This window comes from Aethalodelphis obliquidens, unplaced genomic scaffold (genome assembly GCF_003676395.1).
Source record: "Aethalodelphis obliquidens isolate GAN/ISIS:26980383/991018 unplaced genomic scaffold, ASM367639v1 scaffold11, whole genome shotgun sequence".
NCBI classification, from domain to species: Eukaryota; Metazoa; Chordata; class Mammalia; order Artiodactyla; family Delphinidae; genus Aethalodelphis; species Aethalodelphis obliquidens.
In genome coordinates, this window is record NW_020837955.1 from 32594709 (window position 1) to 32614181 (window position 19473).

Sequence of the window (19473 nt, forward strand, 5' to 3'; positions counted from 1 at the left end):
CCTCGGCACCTTCTCTGGGCCCAGTGACCCCATTCCTGAAACAAGGGGTCAGTACTTTACAGCCTTCTCCAGCCCAGACTTTCTGGAGTTTGATGACAGCAGTAGCTCTTTTTTCCTTCTCATAATGGTTTCTCACACAGGGCCGGGGAAGTGGTTCCTTCTAGTCACAGACACAGATGCAATCCCATACAGATTTTTTAAAGTTTGTTTATTATTATTCAAAAAACCTTTTTTTTAATATTTTGTCTGCACTACTCGGCTTGCAGGATCTCAGTTCCCTGACCAGAATTGGACCCTGACCATAGCAGTGATAGTGCCGAATCCTAACCACTAGACCACCAGGCAACGCCCCCAATTTTTTTTTTCAATAACAAAGAGAACTTGGACCCACGTGGTCCTGCTATATTTGACCTCCATTTGCTTCACTCTCATAGGGCGATGGTTTAACTGACCCCCAGTCCATTTTCAGTGACCATGAAACATGAGTCCAAATGCCAACTGTGCCTTACTGTATTACTTTTTTTCTCTTTTGCTGGTGACCTTGGGCAAATCACTTTGCTTCTCTGAACATGATATCCTTCCTCCGTAAAGTGGGGATGTCCACTTTTTGGGCTGGTGAGATATTCAAATATTTAATAAGGGTTTTGAACATGATAAAGAATCGTACAGGAGACAGGGATGAGCTGTTATTAAACTCTCACTCAAAACTGGCCTAAGAATGGGCCAGAAATTCCTTCAGGCCTGTTTGTACTGTGCCTTGCACGTAGCAGACACGTGGCAAATATCTGTTGAATGATTGGAATCCCAGGGGCTGTTTGAGCTGCGGTGGATCCCCACATAGCACTCGGGCTGTGCTACTTCACGTCCCCACTGCGGATCTCTGATAGGACAGCTGGGAGGGTGGGTTGTGGGCCTGGAGCAGGGCTGTCTGGTACCTGCTTCGTGCCAAGTCCACTTACTCGCCTGAGATGGGGCATCTGTCAGCCAAGGTAGGAAGATAGATTTCTAACAGCTGGTGGAGGGTGGGGGTGGGAGGGGGCTTGTGTTTTTCTGATCGTGTTGTAGCTGTTTTGGGAATAAATTACTGTGGCTTTATAGCCCTTACAGGAGTTTCTGGAAAATCTAATTGGATGAGTCCCAAAAACTGAATTCTTTTTCGAGTTTCCAACTCCCTCAGATCCTCATTTGGAAGGAAAATGGGGTCAGCCTCTTTGCCTTTGACAGACACCCAATCACCCTCCTAATGGCGTCACCTCTCCTTGATCTTGGAAGTCTCTTTTTTCCCAAAGGACTCCAAGAACATGGCTGAGCCACTCAGACACACAGCCACTCCCCGAGGGTAAAGAGGCAGCTTTGGAAGCCTTGCCACCTCCTTGGTCAAGCGATCAAGCCAATCAGGACAGAGCTGGGGGGTGGGGCGGGGCGCGGGAGAAGCCGCCTTCCCGCCCAGGCTCCTTGCCCTGTCCTCTGTGCCTCTCTCCTAAGAAATGGGCATTGACATCCAGAGAATGCTTTTACACCGATGTAGGTGCACACGGCTTAACAAGCACTGGCGATGCTCTACTGTCAATTAAATTAAACACTCAGCCCCCCCCCACCCCAGCCCACATCTTAGAAAAATGCTCTGTGTAGCCAAACATCTGTAGCCCAGGATATGTGATCTCCCTCTGTTTTGTTTTGCTCCAGACAAAATGGTGGAAAAGCTGAAATTTATGCCTTTGGAATCTGAGGCATTAACTGTTGTAAATCAGCATTTGGTGCCCAAAGGTAGCAATTACTGCTCTCATTAATAGATTTTCCCCAGCCTCCATCATAAAACAACTCTGGAAATGTCTCCAGGAACAGGGTGGGGGAAGCGTGCCTGGGGATCACTAACAGTCAAGCACCCTGGGCACAGAGGGAGGCCGCATTCCTCTCCCCAGGGCCAGCCCAGGGGACGTGAGAGAAAGTGCACACACACAGGGTCCCCCAGACAGGGCGGGGGGGGGGGCTGCTGACATGAGGTGCAGGTCGAGCAGAAGCGCCACATCTGTGCAAGGCCTCCCAGGCAGGGGATCAGAAACACTGGGTCTTGAAGAGGAAAGGACTGAGGAGGCAGGACAGGCGGCCGAGGGAGGGAGGGAGGCGTGCGGGTTGGAGGACAGGGGGAAGGAAGGCTCGCATCTCTATGACTACAGGTGACTTTCTTCTTTTGGGAACGCCAGGGCTGGAGGGCATCTTGCCTTCAGTAACGACCTGGGCACAACGGGGCCCCTTGGCTTGCCCAGGGTCACCTGGCGAGTCAGTGTCTAACTCAGCCATGACCGTGAAGAAAAATGTAGACACCTGCCCAGTGTTGACCGTGGACCCTTTCTGTCTCTCTTTGGTTGGAACATAAACTGGATTTGTACCCAGGAAATAATTTCTTCTGTTCTGTAGATGGAAGCAGGGTGACAACGCTGAGGCCACACATGTGGCCCCTGGAAACGGTAGATGAAGACGCCTCGCTGGGCTGGAGGGATGGGCCGATCCCCCTCCGGGCAACCCTTTGTACCTGGGGATGGGTGTGAACGCGGGCAAAGAGAACAGAGAGTTCTCTCTGCTACTTGCTGATCCCCACCCTAGTTTTGTGTTATTTTTCTTTTCCGGTGGGATTCTGACATCTCTTTTTCTGGGATATTCGTTTGTAGAAAGAATCCATATGGGATTTGGATTCGACGGGGCCTGTGTAAGAATCCTAACTGCAGCCTTAGCTGATGAACAAGCTGTGAGGCCTCGTGAAAGAAAGTCTCAGAACCTCTTCCCTCCTTGTCTGCAACAGGCACCGTAGTTCCTCCATGAGACGGTGCTGTGAGGGTGGGTGCCCAGCTGTGTGCGCAGTGTGTGTGCCAGGCTTAGCAGCTAGCATGGGGTAGGTGTTCACAAAGTACTTCTGAGTGAATGGAAAAGAAAAGGTATCTACTGGTGTAGAACAAGAGCGGGGTATCCTACCCTTCTGGGTCAGTTTAATTCTCCCCCTTGCAATTTACTCAGATGCAAGAAACCAAAGGCTTCCTGGTACTCGGGCAAAGCTTGGCTCAGAGAAGCTGCCATGCTGTTCGGGGCGCACAGCCGAGCGCCCAGCAGGCGGTATGACTCCCGGCCCGGAACCTCGCCTCCAGCTCATAGCAACTCCACCAGGCTGATTGACAGAGAGCATTGCCCCTTGTTTGTTCATTTCTGTTATGGTAAAATATACATAATATAAAATTTACCATTTTCTCCATTTTTAGGTGGGCAGTTCAGTGAGATTAAGTACCTTCACATTGTTGTACAATCACCACCACCGTTCGTCTCCACATCTTTTGCATCAATCCTATCCTCGTGAAATAATAACTCCCCCTCTCCTTTCACCCAGCCTTGGTAACCTCTAATATTTCCTGTTTCTATGAATTTGACTGTTCTAGGTAAACTCATGTATGTGGAATCATAGAATACTTGTCCTTTTGTGTTTGGCTTATTTCACTTAGGATAATGTCTTCAGGGTTCGTCCGTGCTGTGGCATGTGTCAGAATTTCATTTTTTTTTTTTTTTTTTTGCGGTATGCGGGCCTCACTGTTGTGGCCTCTCCTGTTGTGGAGCACAGGCTCCGGACGCGCAGGCTCAGCGGCCATGGCTCACGGGCCCAGCCGCTCCGCGGCACGTGGGATCCTCCCAGACCGGGGCACGAACCCGTGTCCCCTGCATCGGCAGGCATACTCTCAACCACTGCGCCACCAGGGAAGCCCTCATTTGTTTTTAAGGCTGAATAATATTCCATTGTTTGTATGTACCACATTCTGCTTATCCATTTGTCCATCAATGATCATTTGCGTTGTTTCCACATTTTGGCTGTTGTGAATAATACCACCATGAACATGGGTATGCCGTATCTGTTTGAGTTCCTGCTTTCGGTTTTTTGCATACACACCTAGAAGTGGAATTACTGGATTTATGGTAATTCTACATTTCCTTTTTTGAGGGGCCACCATACTAACCCTTTTTAAAACTTTCCCAGTGGAAGGGCAGTGCTGCAGGGGTGGTGTCTGATGAGAATAGACGCTCTGGGCCTTTCCGAAGTTAGGGCTGGCGGCTGGCGGTCCTGGGACAGGGAGGACCCTGGAGCTGGCACAGGGCACCCCTTGGCAATTCAGCACTGCCCTTCACCAGCTGGGACCAGTTTTACACTAAGCCCTGGGAGAAAGGAAGCACTAGCTCTGTTCACCATGGATGGACAGAGATTGTTTTGCTTCTTATGATTAAACACCAGCTAAATCCCCCACCCCATGTATGCACACACCAACTCCAGATTTGGTTCAGAAAGGTGACTTAAGAAGTTTTAAGACGTTGTGATGAAATACATGGGCTTTGGTGCCAGTTCAAATTCTGGTTTACAACAAGGACCTACTATACAGCAGAGGGAACTATAGTCAATATCTTCTAATAACCTATGATGGAAAAGAATCTGAAAAAGAAAATATGTATATCATTATATATATATTATATATATATAACTGAACCTCTTTGCTCTATACCTGAAACAAACACAACATTGTAAATCAACTATACTTCAATTAAAAAAAAGAACAAAACCCCAAATTCTGGTTTAATCACTTGCTAGTTAGGGATCTTGGACAAATCATTGAACCTGAGAGCGTCAGGGTTCACATATAAAACTGGGGTCACAGGTTGTTGTGGCCTTAGAGGGACATTGGATGTGAGAAGCTGTGCACAGTCTTGGGCCAGAGGTAGCTCTGTCCAAGGACTGGGATTTTGTTCTCAGAGGCTGCTGACCACGCCATGACTGGAGGGGTTAGACGATGTCCGCGACTGGCCGCTCGGTTCTGTCTCACTTGCCTGCTCTGGAGGTGGAGGGTGCTTGAGCCCCGGGTGTTCCACATTCATTGCCGGGTCTCCCAGGTCCCGAGGCTGGCGCTGCCTGTGGGGAACGGCCCACGGTGGGGGGATTTATTATCTCTGGTGTCCGGTGCTTCACGGGTCATGTGACATGGCTAATCCTTAATTATACCTAATGTTAAAGGTCAGTCCACCTCTGGGATGTTTCCCAGCTTGAAGGTGCCTATGGAAAATTAGTTCATTCATAAAACACAGTGTCAGGTTACAGACCCAAATGGCTTCCCCCAGCCTCTGGTGGAGATGGGGTTGGTGGAGGCTGCTGAGAAACATCCCCAAGCTTGCCTCCTGACTCATCCGTTACCTCTAACAGGGTGTCAAATGAATGATTCCCTTCCAGAAAGATAGCAATCGTGCCCAGAGGAACGGTGAGTTCAAAGGGCTTCAGAAGCATCGAACAATCACTCAGATGGGCAGAGGTCAGCATGGGGGAAGATGAGGCCCAGGAAATTTCATGGTGGTTGTTCAGCTCCCCTGTTCCTCAGCAATTGTCCTCCCACCCCCATGGGTGCTATACTTTGTATGGTCAACGGAGACATTGCCAAGCTGCTGAGAAGTGCTGGGGCCCCGACTCCACCCTGGGCAGTGCCCCAGTGGGCCCAGAAATCATCACAAGTGCCTGCCCTCCAGGGCAGCTTTGCCGGGTCCAAGTTCTGCTTGCTCTAAAGATGACTTCCCATCAGTCCAAAATTTATTAAGTCATCCAGCAAATATTCATTGGGCACTCACTGTGCCAGGTACTGTTCTAGAACCTGGGAAGGGATTGCAGTGACCAAACAGACAAAACAAGAATGGCTACCCTCCCGGAGTGTCCATTCTAGTGGTGGGGGGAAAGACAGACAATGAACGAAATGTAGTAGTAAAAGGATAGCGTTATCTGATGGTGATAAGTGCTATGGAGAGAAAGAAAGCAGAGGAGGGAGAGAAGAAATACTAGCCTGGGTATGTGCTGCAAGTTTTGATAGGGTAGTCAGAGAAGGCCTTACTGTAAGTTGAGAGTGGAGCAAAAAAAGGAAGGAGGTGAGGCAGTAAGCCATGAAGAGATCTGAAAGGACAGCTGCTCCGGGCAGGGTGAAGAGCAAGCACAAAGGCCCTGAGGCAGTAGGATGCAGGTATGTTTGAAGAGTAGCAAGGAGGCTATGCGGCTGGAGCAGGGAGAGTCAGGGGAAGAGTAACAGAAGACGAGGTCAGGGAAAACAAAGACCATGCCTCGGTTTCTGTGCCTCTAGCCCTGTGCTCAGCGTTTCCTGGCCTTGACCATGGATGTAATATGCCGGCTATAATGTTTTAGAGTAGGGATCAGCAAACTACAACCCTTTGGCCAAATCCATCCAGCTGTTTTTGTAGATCAAGTTTGATGGGAACAAAGCTGTACCCATTCATTCACATATTGTCTATAGCTGTGTTCAAGCTAGCAGGTCAGAACTGAGTCATTGTGACAGTGACTGCATGAACTGAAAGCCTAAGATATTTCCTACCTGGTCCATGTTCTAGGTCACGGGCTTTGGAGTTGGACCACATTCGTTCAGATCTCTGCTCACTTATCGTCCAAGTGGCCCTGGGCAAGTTACTTAACTTCTCGGGGCTTTAACCTCCCATCCGTAAAATGCTGATAATATCTACCTTACAGAGTTTTCTGAGATTAGATAAAACAACTAATATGGAATGCATGCCCCTGATAAATCCAAATACTTTTTAAGGAGTCAGCAGAGGGTGCACAGTCCTGGACTCACAGGGGTAATATCTTAGCAAAAGTTTTCATTGGTCTCAGTTTTCATTAGCCTCAGTTTCTCTGTCTGTTAAGTGGGGATAATTATTTGTGAAACTGAAATGAGATAAGGTGTATGGCTTGGAGCAAGCACATATTAAATGGAAGTTGCTGCTTTTATTTTCAACAGCTTTACCTTCCATCGTCTCCTGTGTGGGGGGCCATCTGCAAATTCTCCAGGATCTGGGAGAAAAATCCAACATCTGTCTGTATATCCATGTGCTGCTGCCCTGCTACCGGCTCCTGGTACATACCTCAGCAGAAGGGAGTGAGTATTAAAAGGCCTCCCTTTCCCACATCTTGACATCCGGCCTAAACCCACTGCTACCTGAAAGAGCGCCAACCTGTTCAGCATGTTTGAATTTGCAGATAACCTCTTATTTATTCTTAGAGTATCCACACAGCTGAAGCTTGTCATGGGTTTTTATCATGTGGCAATAAGTACTGTTGGGGAAGGTCTATCTTCGCAAAGCCCAATTAGCGTATTCATTTATTAGGCTCTTTTATCGTCAGGTAAGAGTAATAGGAGGGTCACTGTAGGATTCTGCCTGCTGAAGCCGGTTTGAGCATTTGCCGATTTGCAGGGGTGGATGGCAAATGGTAAGAATTTGGGATGGGATGGCGGTCTGGACTTGGGAAATGTTGATTTTGTTGGAGGACTTTGTCACGCCGCCTGGCTGTGATGACAATCCACTTGAGTTACATTGCATTAAAAAAAAAAAGTGGCGAGAGTCCAGTGGTTGAAATGCAGACGCCCACAGTGTATTTATATTTGCAGTGCCTGGGCCATGTGTGCAGTGATACAGCGAACAAGAAAGTTGTGGAACTGAAAATAACATATGTCTGTCTCAAGTGCCAGAGGAAATTGTAGCACTGGCGAGAAGGGGAAGGGTCCAGATTTAGAGATGGGGAAAGAAATATGCTCCTTGTTCAACCGTGGTGTTTATACACAAGCCCTCATTTCTCCTCACACATAATGAACAGCTACAAAACTGACAGGAAAACAAATGCAAAACGGGGCAAGTTGATTGCTTCTTTGAGAGCTGGTTGGCGTAACGGAGTCCTGGATTGAAAATAAAGTTCAGGCAGATTGAACTCTGACCCCTCACCCCCTTGTTGCAGTTTTCTGAGTTCCTGGGATTTTGTTCATGAGAACGAAGCTGTGGATGCAGCTGAAACGGGTCGAGGTGGAGATGGTTAGAAAGGGATTCCTCCTTCACCACAAACCTCCTTGACTTAAAAATGATTAAAATAAAAACTCTCCAAAACAATTACTTTCCATCTCTTGAGAGCCAGAGGATTGTCTAGGGTTTTTCTGGACACAGGGACCCCGAAGATCATATTTCTCTTCTGGGTGGGGTGATATTTTTAAGGCTTGGTTACCAGCCTCCAACTCTTAATTCCATGTGTCTATATGTATAAATAGATGTGACTAAATTTAAAAAGAAATAATATTCACATCTTTGGGTTTTTTCCATCCTCACAAAAAAACAAGTAATGGTTTTGACTTCATTTTCCACATTTCTCTGCCGTTTTGACGTTAATCAGACACAGCCCAAGCCGAGGAACACATTTGGTCTTTGCAAACAAAAAATAGAATTGGCCTCTGACTCCTCTGGCTGGTTCTGTAACTCATTGCTCTCAGAGCACCCCTGGCAACCCAGAACCCCAGCTCAGACCTCAGATCCAGCTGCAAACCTCCTACCACGGCCCTTGGCTTGAAACTAGACCCTCAAGATTTTAACATACATGTTGGCCAAGCCACTTACGTCTAACTCCCCCTGCCTCAGTTTTTTCATCTGCAGAATGGATGTGATACTCTGACCACCTGTCAGGACCAGAAGAGGTTGGGAGGAGTTGGAGAAACACCCATGGTGGGTTTCGGAGTAGCTGCTGAAGTGAAATAGAGCCCGATGGCCACTCAGCTATTGTTTTCAGCTTCTTCCTCACCTTACTGGTTAAGTGTGGCCAACACCCAGTTTTCACGTCAGGCATGCTGGCCCCAGGGACCTGAGCCTGGGGGCTAAGCTATCACAGCCTGAACACCTCCTGCAGGCCAGCACCAGGTGCCTGGCCTTCGTTTGCTTGGTCACACCTCATGACAACTGCCAGAGAGGCATTGCTGGTTCCATTTCACAGACTGGGAGACTGATGAGCAACTGCTCCTTTCACACCAATCGAAACGTAATACTCCCAGCGGTTAAAAAAATATGTTACAACCAACCAAAGAAAATGTATGCAGCTGTCTGTGGAGGAGGATGGGGCAGGTGGGCAGAGAGCAGGGCATTTAGACTGGAATCTTGGGAGGAGAGCACCATATCCTTCCACCTCTTGTGTAGTGGATCTAATAGTATCACCCTTACCTCGAAAAAAAAAATCTGTTTCTACCCAGATGTCAGAATATGTCCTCCTTTGGAAATAGAATCTGAAGATGTGTAATTCATTAAGGATCTTGAGAGGAAATCATCCTGGATTTAGAATGAGCCCTAACTAAATCCAATCACTGGTGTCCTTCCAAGGAGAGGACAGGACACAGACACAGAGGGAAGAAAGGCCATGAAGACAGAGGCAGAGACTGGAGCCAGAGGACGCTGGGAGCCACGAGGAGCTCCCAGGCAAGGAAGGATGCTCCCCTAGCGCCTTTGAAGGGAGCATGACCCTGCTGACACCTCAGTTTTGGACTTCTGGCTTCCAGAACGGTGAGAGAATAAATTTCTGTTGTTTGAAGCCACCAAGATTGAGCAATTGGTTAGGGCACTCTTAACAAGCTAACACCTTCTGGCGAGCCGTTTACATTTGGTCACCAGAAATAAAGGCAGGCAGGAGCTAGTACTGAACACACACAAGGAAGGGCTAACTCTGTAAAGGGAAACATTAAATCTCTTTGGTAAAACAAAACAAAAGGCAGAAAGTCCCTTGTTCTTTCCTTGGAGCATGCCTTAGAGACAGAATCCCTGAGTCTGCGAGGAGTCCAGCAGTGTGAGGTGTGGGATCGGGGGAATGATGTAAGATGATATGATTTATGGCTTTGTTGAGCAATGTTTTCAGCTGTGGATCTTGCTTTCAAGCTTAAACTATTGCTGAAATAACAGGCAGGCCAAGGGACTTTTGAACACACACAGAATATCTCTGGTGACAGGAGAGCGAGCGTGGCTGATGTTTCTATGGGGAAGTCGGGAGGTAAGCGGTTTGAAGACTTGATTATGGAAACACTGCACAGGGTGACCAATAATTGAGTGACATTGGGGTATGGGGGATATTGAAGTAGGCTGGTGCAGTCTTATCTCCAAGGGGCTGATATGAGAAGTCCTTTACAACAGGACAGCAGTTGGGGGCGGGGGGGGGGGGCCTCTAACCCCAAACAGGTGAGCGGAAGTGCTGTAATTACCATTATTGTGGTAACTAGAGACCTGGGAAGGGTCAACACAAATGTGAGGCCAAATTTTGAAGAGGACAAATGATATGACAGATGAAGGAGGACCAGCCAAGAGCAAATCACAGCAGCTCAGCTGGGAGATGATGACAGCAGAAACAGGAATCTTGGCAATAGTCGTTGTTAAGTATCCTGCCATCCATGTGTGAGATACGCATGTGCATGTTGTATTTTTAAAAAGAGATTAAAGTATAATAATTAGGAGACTTTATTAATGCCTTTGGAGGAGTTAGAAATGATCATCTGTATCCAAAATGACACACAAATTTCTAACCTGGGGCTGAGGGTATTTCTGGGATGACTTAATCTCAGGAAACTGGCAATCTGTCACTGGGGGAGGGTGAAGACAGGCCTGCTAGGGAGGGGGGAGGGGTTAGTCCGGGAGAGGATGGGAGAGGGTTCTCTGGAGCGAAGGGCTTCATGGCTGGGTGTCCGCCCCACAGAGGAGAGACCACCTGCTCTCATCCATCTCTCTGTTGGAGTCCAGGGAGCTGGTCTTCCCACCAGGCTCTCAATCTGTGCTCAAATCACAGAGGTCAATAATTATTCAAGTTGATGAAAATGAAGACGTGATTTATAATGAGATAACGGCTCCCACATTTTGAAGGAGACAGTATAAGCCAGAGGCTCACAGCCTGCGCTCTGAAGTTTGAAGCTCGAGTTCAAATCCTGCCTCTAGCTGTATGAGGTCCACCTGTGTGAGGTCTCAGAGTAGTGGATGCCTCCGAAGTCATGAGATCAGCACATCGTATGTGAGTCTCACATTGCTGAACGTAAGAGGAGTGGGTTCTAGAACCACTAGTGGTTGTGTTCGCCGACGTCATCCCATTTCATCAGCACTACTGCACGGGGATGGGGTGGGTGTGTGTGTGTGGGGGGAGGTGTTCTTCCCCGAGTCATACACGAGGAAACTGAGGCTCGGAGGACTTGAGGACTCATTTGCCTGAGGTTCCTTGCCTGGCGCCTGGTGAGCTGCATCAGTGTAAGTCACAGTCCCTCTCGTGAGTGAGTGGCCTCACCATCCTAAAGGCACCGTGGAAGGTGGGTAGACCCATGTGGGTCCTCTGCTCCGCCACCTCCACTTTCTCTGTGCCTTGCCTCCTTGTCCCAGCCTTTCATCTTAATTACCATTGAGAATGGACCCTGTGGGAAGCTGCTCTGGGGCCCAGCGGCAGTCTCACCCAACAACGATGCTCCTCCTTAAGAAAAGACCATCTATATTCCACCTTCTGCAATGCCTTCCTGAAGTTCACAGGCATGGCCTGTCCCTGGGGAAATGGACACCACGGGGGTGGGGCAAGGTCAGCCGTTCTCAGGTCTGATGCACACATTCAAATCACCTGGGGCCACTTTCAAAGGGCCCCATGCCTGTACCCCACCTGAGCCCAGCTGCTGCTCTATCTGCCCAGGTGAGTCTGGTGTGCGGCCAGGCTTGAGAACTACCGCCAGGGCACACTTCTCCTTCTGGGTCACGGCCCTGCTGACGTTGTTTTACATTTTTTTTTTCTTTTTTGCGGTACGCGGGCCTCTCACTGCTGTGGCCTCTCCCGTTGCGGAGCACAGGCTCCGAACACGCAGGCTCAGAGGCCATGGCTCACGGGCCCAGCCGCTCCGCGGCATGTGGGATCTTCTCGGACCGGGGCACGAACCCGTGTCCCCTGCATCGGCAGGTGGACTCTCAACCACTGCGCCACCAGGGAAGCCCTGTTTTACATTTTAAAACGTCTCACCTTAGAGTAGATTCCACGTAGCTGGCGGAAGGCTCCAAGTCTCCGTTTGGTGGGTTGTTACCCGGTCACGTGAGGACCACTGGCACCTGCTAGGGCAGGGGTGGGAACTGCCCTATGAGGGTGATGTGCAGACCGTTCCCATCCAACAAGCAGGGGTGGCCTGCTCCCCAGGGACCTGTGAGCCAGTCCCCACTGTCCCTGTGGCTGACACTTGGGGGCAATGTGGTCAGAGCCTTAAGAATCTTCATCCTCTTCTTCCTCAAAGGCAAGTCTTTAAAATGCCTCTCACTTTACATAAATCTTCTAATCATGGAAAGTTTCCTTTATTTACTGTAATAATAGCTGAGTGACACTCAAGTAGCAGTGTGAGTCTTGTGACAGCTCTGAGTTTTTGTAGGTATTATTATTCTCATTTCATGGGTAGGAAACCTAGAAGTTACACTCATTGCATGAATCACACACTAGGAAGAGGCAGAGCTGGGACCTGGCGCTGCATCTCTGCCCTGCACTCTGTCTTCTCCCTGCTTGAGGCAGGCAGCTAGGTTTCCATATCACAGATGATCCTTGACGTTGACACATATTCTGGGTGATCTTGGACAAGTCCTTTTTCTTGGAGCCTCTGTTTTTTTGTTGTAAAATTCTGAGAGGGTCACATTCTTTAAGGATTCCATCAAAGCTGGTATTTTAAAGACAATACAGCTTTTAAGGTCACAGGAGACAAGGAATGTGAAAAATGTTCTTACAAGGAGAGCGCCTCCTTGAGACGTGAGGGTTATAATTATAGTTTTCTATAACACTAGCTCTGGCCATTTTGAAAACATCTGAGCTACAATTGCTTGGGAGCAGGGCCACTTCTACCTTGTGTACCACTATATACACTACATACAGGTAACATATACAGGTGTTCAGTAAAGGATTTTAAGCCAATGTTTTAATTTTGAAGTATAACATAGAGAGATGTGTATAAATCACAAATGTACAGGTAAATGATTTTTTTCAATTGAGCATACCTGTGTAACTACTACCCAAAATAAGATGTGGAATATTCCCAGCACCCATCACAGGCCTCCCTCATGGCGCCTCCTAGTAATTACCCCCTGACTACTAACTGCTATCCTGACTTCCAACCTCATGGATTGGTTTTGCGCATTTTTGAACTGCAATTGAACGGAATCATGTAGGATGGACACATTTCTTTCAATCTTATGTTTGTGACTGCACTCAAGTTATGGTGTGTATAACTTGATGCTGAGATAACGGCTCAACATTATGTTGTCCATCCGCATTACTATCTATATTCCGTTGTATGACTACCACTCAATGTATGTATTCATCTCACTGATGACGTACGTTTAGATTGTTTCCAGTTGGGGGCTCTATGGAATGATGCTGCAGTGAGCAGGCTTGTATTTTGGAGCACGTATGTACTCCTGTTTGTTGACTATAGAACTAAAAGTAGAATTGCTTGGTTATAAGGTTTTGTATATGTTCAACTCTGGAAAGTCCTGCCAACTTTCTCCCCATTGTACTTGTACCAATTAATATTCCCATCAGCAATGTAGGAGAGAGGATTCTAGCAGTTGCTCCACAAACTTGCCAAGACTTGGTATTATCTTATTATTTTTAAAAAAGCTGTTCTGGTGAGTATGTAGTGGTGTATAATTGTGATTTTAGTGTGCATTTCCTTGCTGGTTATTTATTTTGAGCGCTTTTTCTTATTTAAGTCCTTTGGCCTTTTTCCATCCAGTTGCTGACATTTTTCTTACTGAGTGCTAGGAGATCTTATTTATTTATATATTTACTGAAGTATTTACTTATTTATTTGGCTGTGCCGGGTCTTAGTTGCTGCACGATCTTCGTTGTCGTGTGCGGGATCTTCGTTGCAGCATGCGGGATCTTTAGTTGCGGCATGTGGGATCTAGTTCCCTGACCAGGGATCGAACCCAGGCCCCCTGCATTGGGAGCCCAGAGTCTTAACCACTGGACCACCAGGGAAGTCCCACTAGGAGTTCTTTATATATTCTGTCTTTTTTTTTGCAGTACGTGGGCCTCTCACTTCTGTGGCCTCTCCCATTGCGGAGCAGAGGCTCCGCACGTGCAGGCCCAGCGGCCATGGCTCACGGGCCCAGCCGCTCCGCGGCATGTGGGATCTTCCCGGACCGGGGCATGAACCCGTGTCCCCTGCATCGGCAGGCGGACCCCCAACCACTGCGCCACCAGGGAAGCCCTCTCTTTATATATTCTGGATATGAGTCTTATAGGCTTACCTTCTCACTTTCTTCATGAATCAGAAATGAACAGAACAGAAAATTTTTTTGTTGAACAGAAACTTAAAATTTGTTTTGAGTAAGTTAATTACATATTAGTAGATGCTGCTAATGATAAAAGACTGAATCATTATAGGAATTATTTCCTTTGGAATATTAATTCCTACATTATTTTTTTCAACTTTTATTTTTTAATTGTAGAGATATTCTTAATTTTAATGAAGTCCAATTTATCAATCTTTTCCTCTATGAGTTTTGCTTTTTGTATCTTGTTAAGAAAATGTTGTCTATCCTAAGGCTATAAGGATATCCTTTTTTGTTATTTTCTAGAAGCTTCATTGTTGAACTTTCACAAGTTAGGCCTGTAGTCCCATCTGGGATTGACTTTTATGTATGGTGTGAGGTTGGGGCGACCATTGCTTTTTCTCCATTCAGCTGGATCATCTTTCCTCCATGCATTGCAGATGTATGTTTATTGTAAACTGGGTAACCACATGTATGAGGCTCTGTTTCTGAACTCTGTTCTACTGGCTCAGTGAATACTTCAGGGACGAATGGTGGATGTCCTGGGCCTCACATGCTCCTCACGAAGATGGAGGTTCTGAACTCTTGCTTTCTGAGGAGATCCTGTGCTTCCTCTGCTGAATCATTTGGTTTTTCTCTGCCCTTTTCTGACTTCTTCCAATAGACACAATTAATTGGCTGACAAAATTATCAAGATAGCAAAGGCTTCCATAACATTTACCAGGTCCTGTTCTAAATATGCTTGAATTCATTTAATCTTTACACAAACCCTTGATGTAGTCACTATTGTTATCCTCATTTTCCTGATGAGAAAATTAGGGCCCTGAGACCACATGGGTGGCATGTACCAGACATGGAATTTGAACCCAGGGATTCAGCCTTGGAGTCCATGTTCCTAAGCACAGCACTGGGCTTTCTTTCCACCAACAGCAGGAAGTAAAGTGGTGGAGGACAGAATCACCCTGGCCTCGGAATGAAGACATCTGAGCTCTTGTCTTGGCTTCTACGCCTATTGGATGGGAGGTTTTGGACACATTCGTTAATCTACTTGAACCAGTTTCCTCAACTAGAAAGTGAGAGAGTAAAATGATATTTTCAGCTCTGACATTTTACAATATCATCTCTCTGGAAGATTCCTAGAGAGACTGTGGATTTTTTGGAGAGAAGACTATTGTACAATGGAGACTAGGGTGGAGGCACAGATTGGGGAGGAGCCCAGAGAGAGTGGTGAGAGCCGGGTTGGGGGGAATAACGAGTTAGGGAGGTGGGGGGAGTGGGAGAGGGAGAGGAGGGAATGTCTCAGCCCTCCAACCTGTCTCTTCCCATCTGCTTATCCCCTTCATGGACCCTCAGATCCAGCCTATCAGATTACATGATGGTGGGGGTGGTGATGCCTAGGTGCTAAGTTTTCTAATTGACCCGCCTTCTGGGAATTTCTTTGAGAGGCTCCTGTTTGTTCCCAAGGCCATGGTTCCTGTGTGAGCCTCCTGGGGGGCAGTTTCTCTGCCCAGAGCTGGCTAATTGTTCACCCACCGTGTCCACTCACTGGTGAAAATCACACCAGGCTCTTCCATGTAGACACCAGAGGTCCATGGGGGTGTCTCGTGACCTTGGGGGCCCTCATAGCCCGAGGCTGGGGGCCTGGGAACAGTCAGTCTTTTATCATTAACTTCTGGACAGTGACATTGGTGGTGGTAGTGGGGGTGGGGGAGAGGAACGGTTAAAAGATAACTTAGAAATGTCACACAAGGAATATATGCTATTTTTAGACAAATTTAGAAAATTCAGATACACACAAAAAAGAAAACCAAGAAAGTGATCTGTAATCACTTAATCCAGAGGTAACCACTATTAACATTTTGGCAGTGATTTCTTTAGAAGTGTTTTGGATATTTCTGTTTCTCTCTTTCTTTGTAGATCTTTATCTCTGTGTGTATGACATACATATATATCTTTTTATAAAAATGGGTTACAGTCTTCTGGAGCTAGATTTTTAAATTTGGCAATATATCATAAGCATTTCTTCAATCACTCAACATATTTTATCATCTTTAACAGCTGCATGACAAGCCTTAGGTGATAGTTTCCCATCTTTGTTATTATTCGTTGTGAACATAATTTTTTTTTTTTTTTTTGCGGTACGCGGGCCTCTCACTGCTGTGGCCTCTCCCGTTGCGGAGCATAGGCTCCAGACGCACAGGCTCAGCGGCCATGGCTCACGGGCCTAGGCGCTCCGCGGCATGTGGGATCTTCCCGGACCGGGGCACGAACCCGCGTCCCCTGCATCGTCAGGCGGACTCTCAACCACTGCGCCACCAGGGAAGCCCCGTTGTGAACACAATTTTTCATGCAGTTTTGAACATATTTCCTTAGAAAATTTTTGAAAATATTAGAATGAATATGTCCCAGTGATTTTTGAAAGATAATAAAGTTAATACTGTCCTCATCATTATCAATAAACATTTATATAGTACCAATAACAGTAATAATAATTTTTTAATTGAAAGCCTTATAGATTACCAACTCTCTCAGTAGGTCATCTCATTTAATTTTCTGAGAGGTTCTATTAGGTTCATTTATTCCCATTTTACAGCTGTGAAAATTGAGACCTTAGGAGGGGAGATGACTCCCCCAGGTCACCCAATTGAGCAGGGCAGGGACAGGAAGTATGTCTGGGCTCCCTCCTCTCCGCTGGGCTCCCTGCACCCAGCAGGGCATGTGAGGCTGCCCAGAATGAGGCCTCCGCTCGCTCTCCAATGCTCTGGACAGGACGGGAGATTGGTGCCTGCAGATGGGCTGAAGATTGACATCTGTCAAAGGAGGACCCCAGGTAACGCCTGCTGGGGCTTCAGAGCAGCCTTCCTGGAGCTGAGCCTTAAAGCAGGGAGAGAGGGAGCCACAGAGAAGCACAGAGAGCATGCCAGGCAGGTGGGGGGGGGGGGCATGGTGTGAGCAAAGGGGTAAGTCAGGGAAACCCGACACCCTCCCTCCTCTCGCTCATGTCCCTGTGCTGAGATCAGCTTACCAGAGGCCTGTTCTAGCACCTTTGCCAGACACTGACAGCGAATGTGTAGTGTCACAGGCAACGGGATAATAATGGAAATTAAATTTTTTGTTAAGCAGCCTTGTATATGTTTAAATCATTTCATTATACAGATAGAAATGTTTTTCTGATTTCTTCTTTTTTCCTCAAAATGGTAGTAGCCTTTGCCTGATTCTAAGAATGATATCTATTCAATGGTAAAGAGTAAAATTTTACACAATACAGACAAGCGTAAAGATACAAAAAAAGGCAAGAAGCAGACCCACCCCATCCTGAGGTAACTGCTTGGCGTCTGGGCTTCCAGACTCTCTCTGGGCCCACAGATTCATGGGGGATTTTCCTTGACAGTTTTACATAAGTGGGACGGAGCCAAACACACTCTTCTAGTGCATGTTTTCTCACTCAGCAATCTGTCTTGGACACCTTCCCCTGTCATTACGTATGGATTTCCATCATTATTTTTATTTATTTTTGTAGAGTCTGACTTACATTAATTCAAAAAGGTCAAATTGCCGGTGTATAAAATGTTGATTAAGGTGCACAGAAATCGGGGTTTAACTCCTCTCAAAATCACAAGGGCTTTGTCAGCTCTGGTGGCCCATGAACAAGGGATCTTCCTGTTTATATTTTTTTTATGTTTACTTTTTTTTAATTAGGCAAATTTTCAAACTACTTAAAAGAAGAGAGAATAGTGCAAGGAACTTTCCAATACCCATCACCTGGATTCAACAATTATCAAGATTTTGCCGCATTTGCTTTATCAATCCTTTTTTATTTTATTTTTTGCTGAAATATTTTAAGGCAAATCCAGTTACCTTGTTATTTTAGCCCTGCATCCTTTAGTATGCATTGCTCAAAAAAAAAAAAAAAAGATATTTTCTTATGCAGCGACCATGGCTTTCTTTTCCAACCTTCTTCCCTCCATCCTTCTTCCCTTCCTGTCCTACTTTCTAGGTAAGAAGTCTTAAACAGGCAACCTCATCTAGCTAGATTATAATATGATTTCTTTGTATTGCGGTTACTTTTACCTATGGTAACTGACACTAATATTCTATTTAGGATAGTGTAGTATTTTTTTTTAAAGACAATACATTTATTTGAATAAAATGAATGGACAAGTTTAAAGAAAAGCCATGGAAAGGGTGACAAGCAAATACAACAACCCTTCCAGAAGGGTTGAGAATGGAAGATGCTGCTTTAGCTCATCATCTTCTGAAGGGCATTTAGAGTGTTTCCAGTTTTTCCACTACTAAAAACAATGCTGCAATGAATAATCTTATATATGCATACCTCTGGTGCTGTCTGGTTATTTTCTTAGGATGTACGCTCTAGAAGCAGAACTGCTGGTTTTACAGGCTATGAATCTCTTAAAAAGCCATGGTTTCCTAACCAGAGCGTGCTGTACTTAATTTAATATTTTGTTCCTGTTTTCATTTCCTGGTGACTCAGGGTCATATTGACGTATCCGCAACCGTGCCCTGATGGTCTTAGACCTTCTGCACTTCTTCTGCGCGTCTCCAGGCTGTGATGGTGAAGCTTTTGCACCCACATTTCATAGTGTTTCTGTCTCATCCTTTTCAGTAAATTTTCCTTTGTCGTTCTCTGCCCGCCTTTTAATTTGCTTCTTCTCAAGTACTGGGAGCTGGAACAGATAAACAAGTTTGTGCTGATTGCACCTATATCAAGGGTAAAAGGACTCTCAGTAAGGGTCTGATGGGACAAACATGAGGCAAGAGTTTTCTTAGGTCCTGCCCATTCCACTTCCTTTTAGATCTATCCTGCTTCAGATCTCAACGGCGCTTTGAAGGGTGGCCGCTGGCGATGGTAATGGGAGTTACTGCTACTTAACGGCAGATAAAGTGACGAACGGAAGGTATCGTGGATCCCTTGTGCTCCCATAGAGATTTTTCAGGATACAGCATGGATTTGCTACTTACCTCCCTCCATCCTTACAAGCATTTGGACGTAGCTGGAGTCAGCCTTACGACCTCTGTGGAGGAGGGCTCTGGGCTTCACAGAGACCAGATGATTTTCCAACGGCCACGCCGCTGGCTTATGGCAGAGCTATGACTCGAATTTTTTCTGCTTACCACCTGGGCCAGGTGCACCTGGGGGCTTGAATAATGGGTGTTTCTAGGAAGAGTGATGCTAATAGCAAAGAACCAGCACGTCATGCGGCACTTGCCCAGCCAACACGTGGACAAGGTCCAGGGACTGGGACAGACAGATTCACGGCAGTTCGACTTCTAGGGACAAGGCTTTTACGTGTCTCGAGATGTCCTCAGCCAGAAGGACAG

At 46.6% G+C, this 19473-nt stretch overlaps 1 long non-coding RNA gene across 1 annotated transcript; it reads left to right on the forward strand.

The window, feature by feature from the left end:
• Window positions 1-758: 758 nt before the first annotated feature.
• Window positions 759-19234, forward strand: LOC113623453 (uncharacterized). Its single transcript, XR_003433937.1, has 3 exons — window positions 759-989; window positions 6810-6947; window positions 18948-19234. It is a non-coding gene; the product is annotated as an uncharacterized LOC113623453 (long non-coding RNA).
• Window positions 19235-19473: the final 239 nt, after the last annotated feature.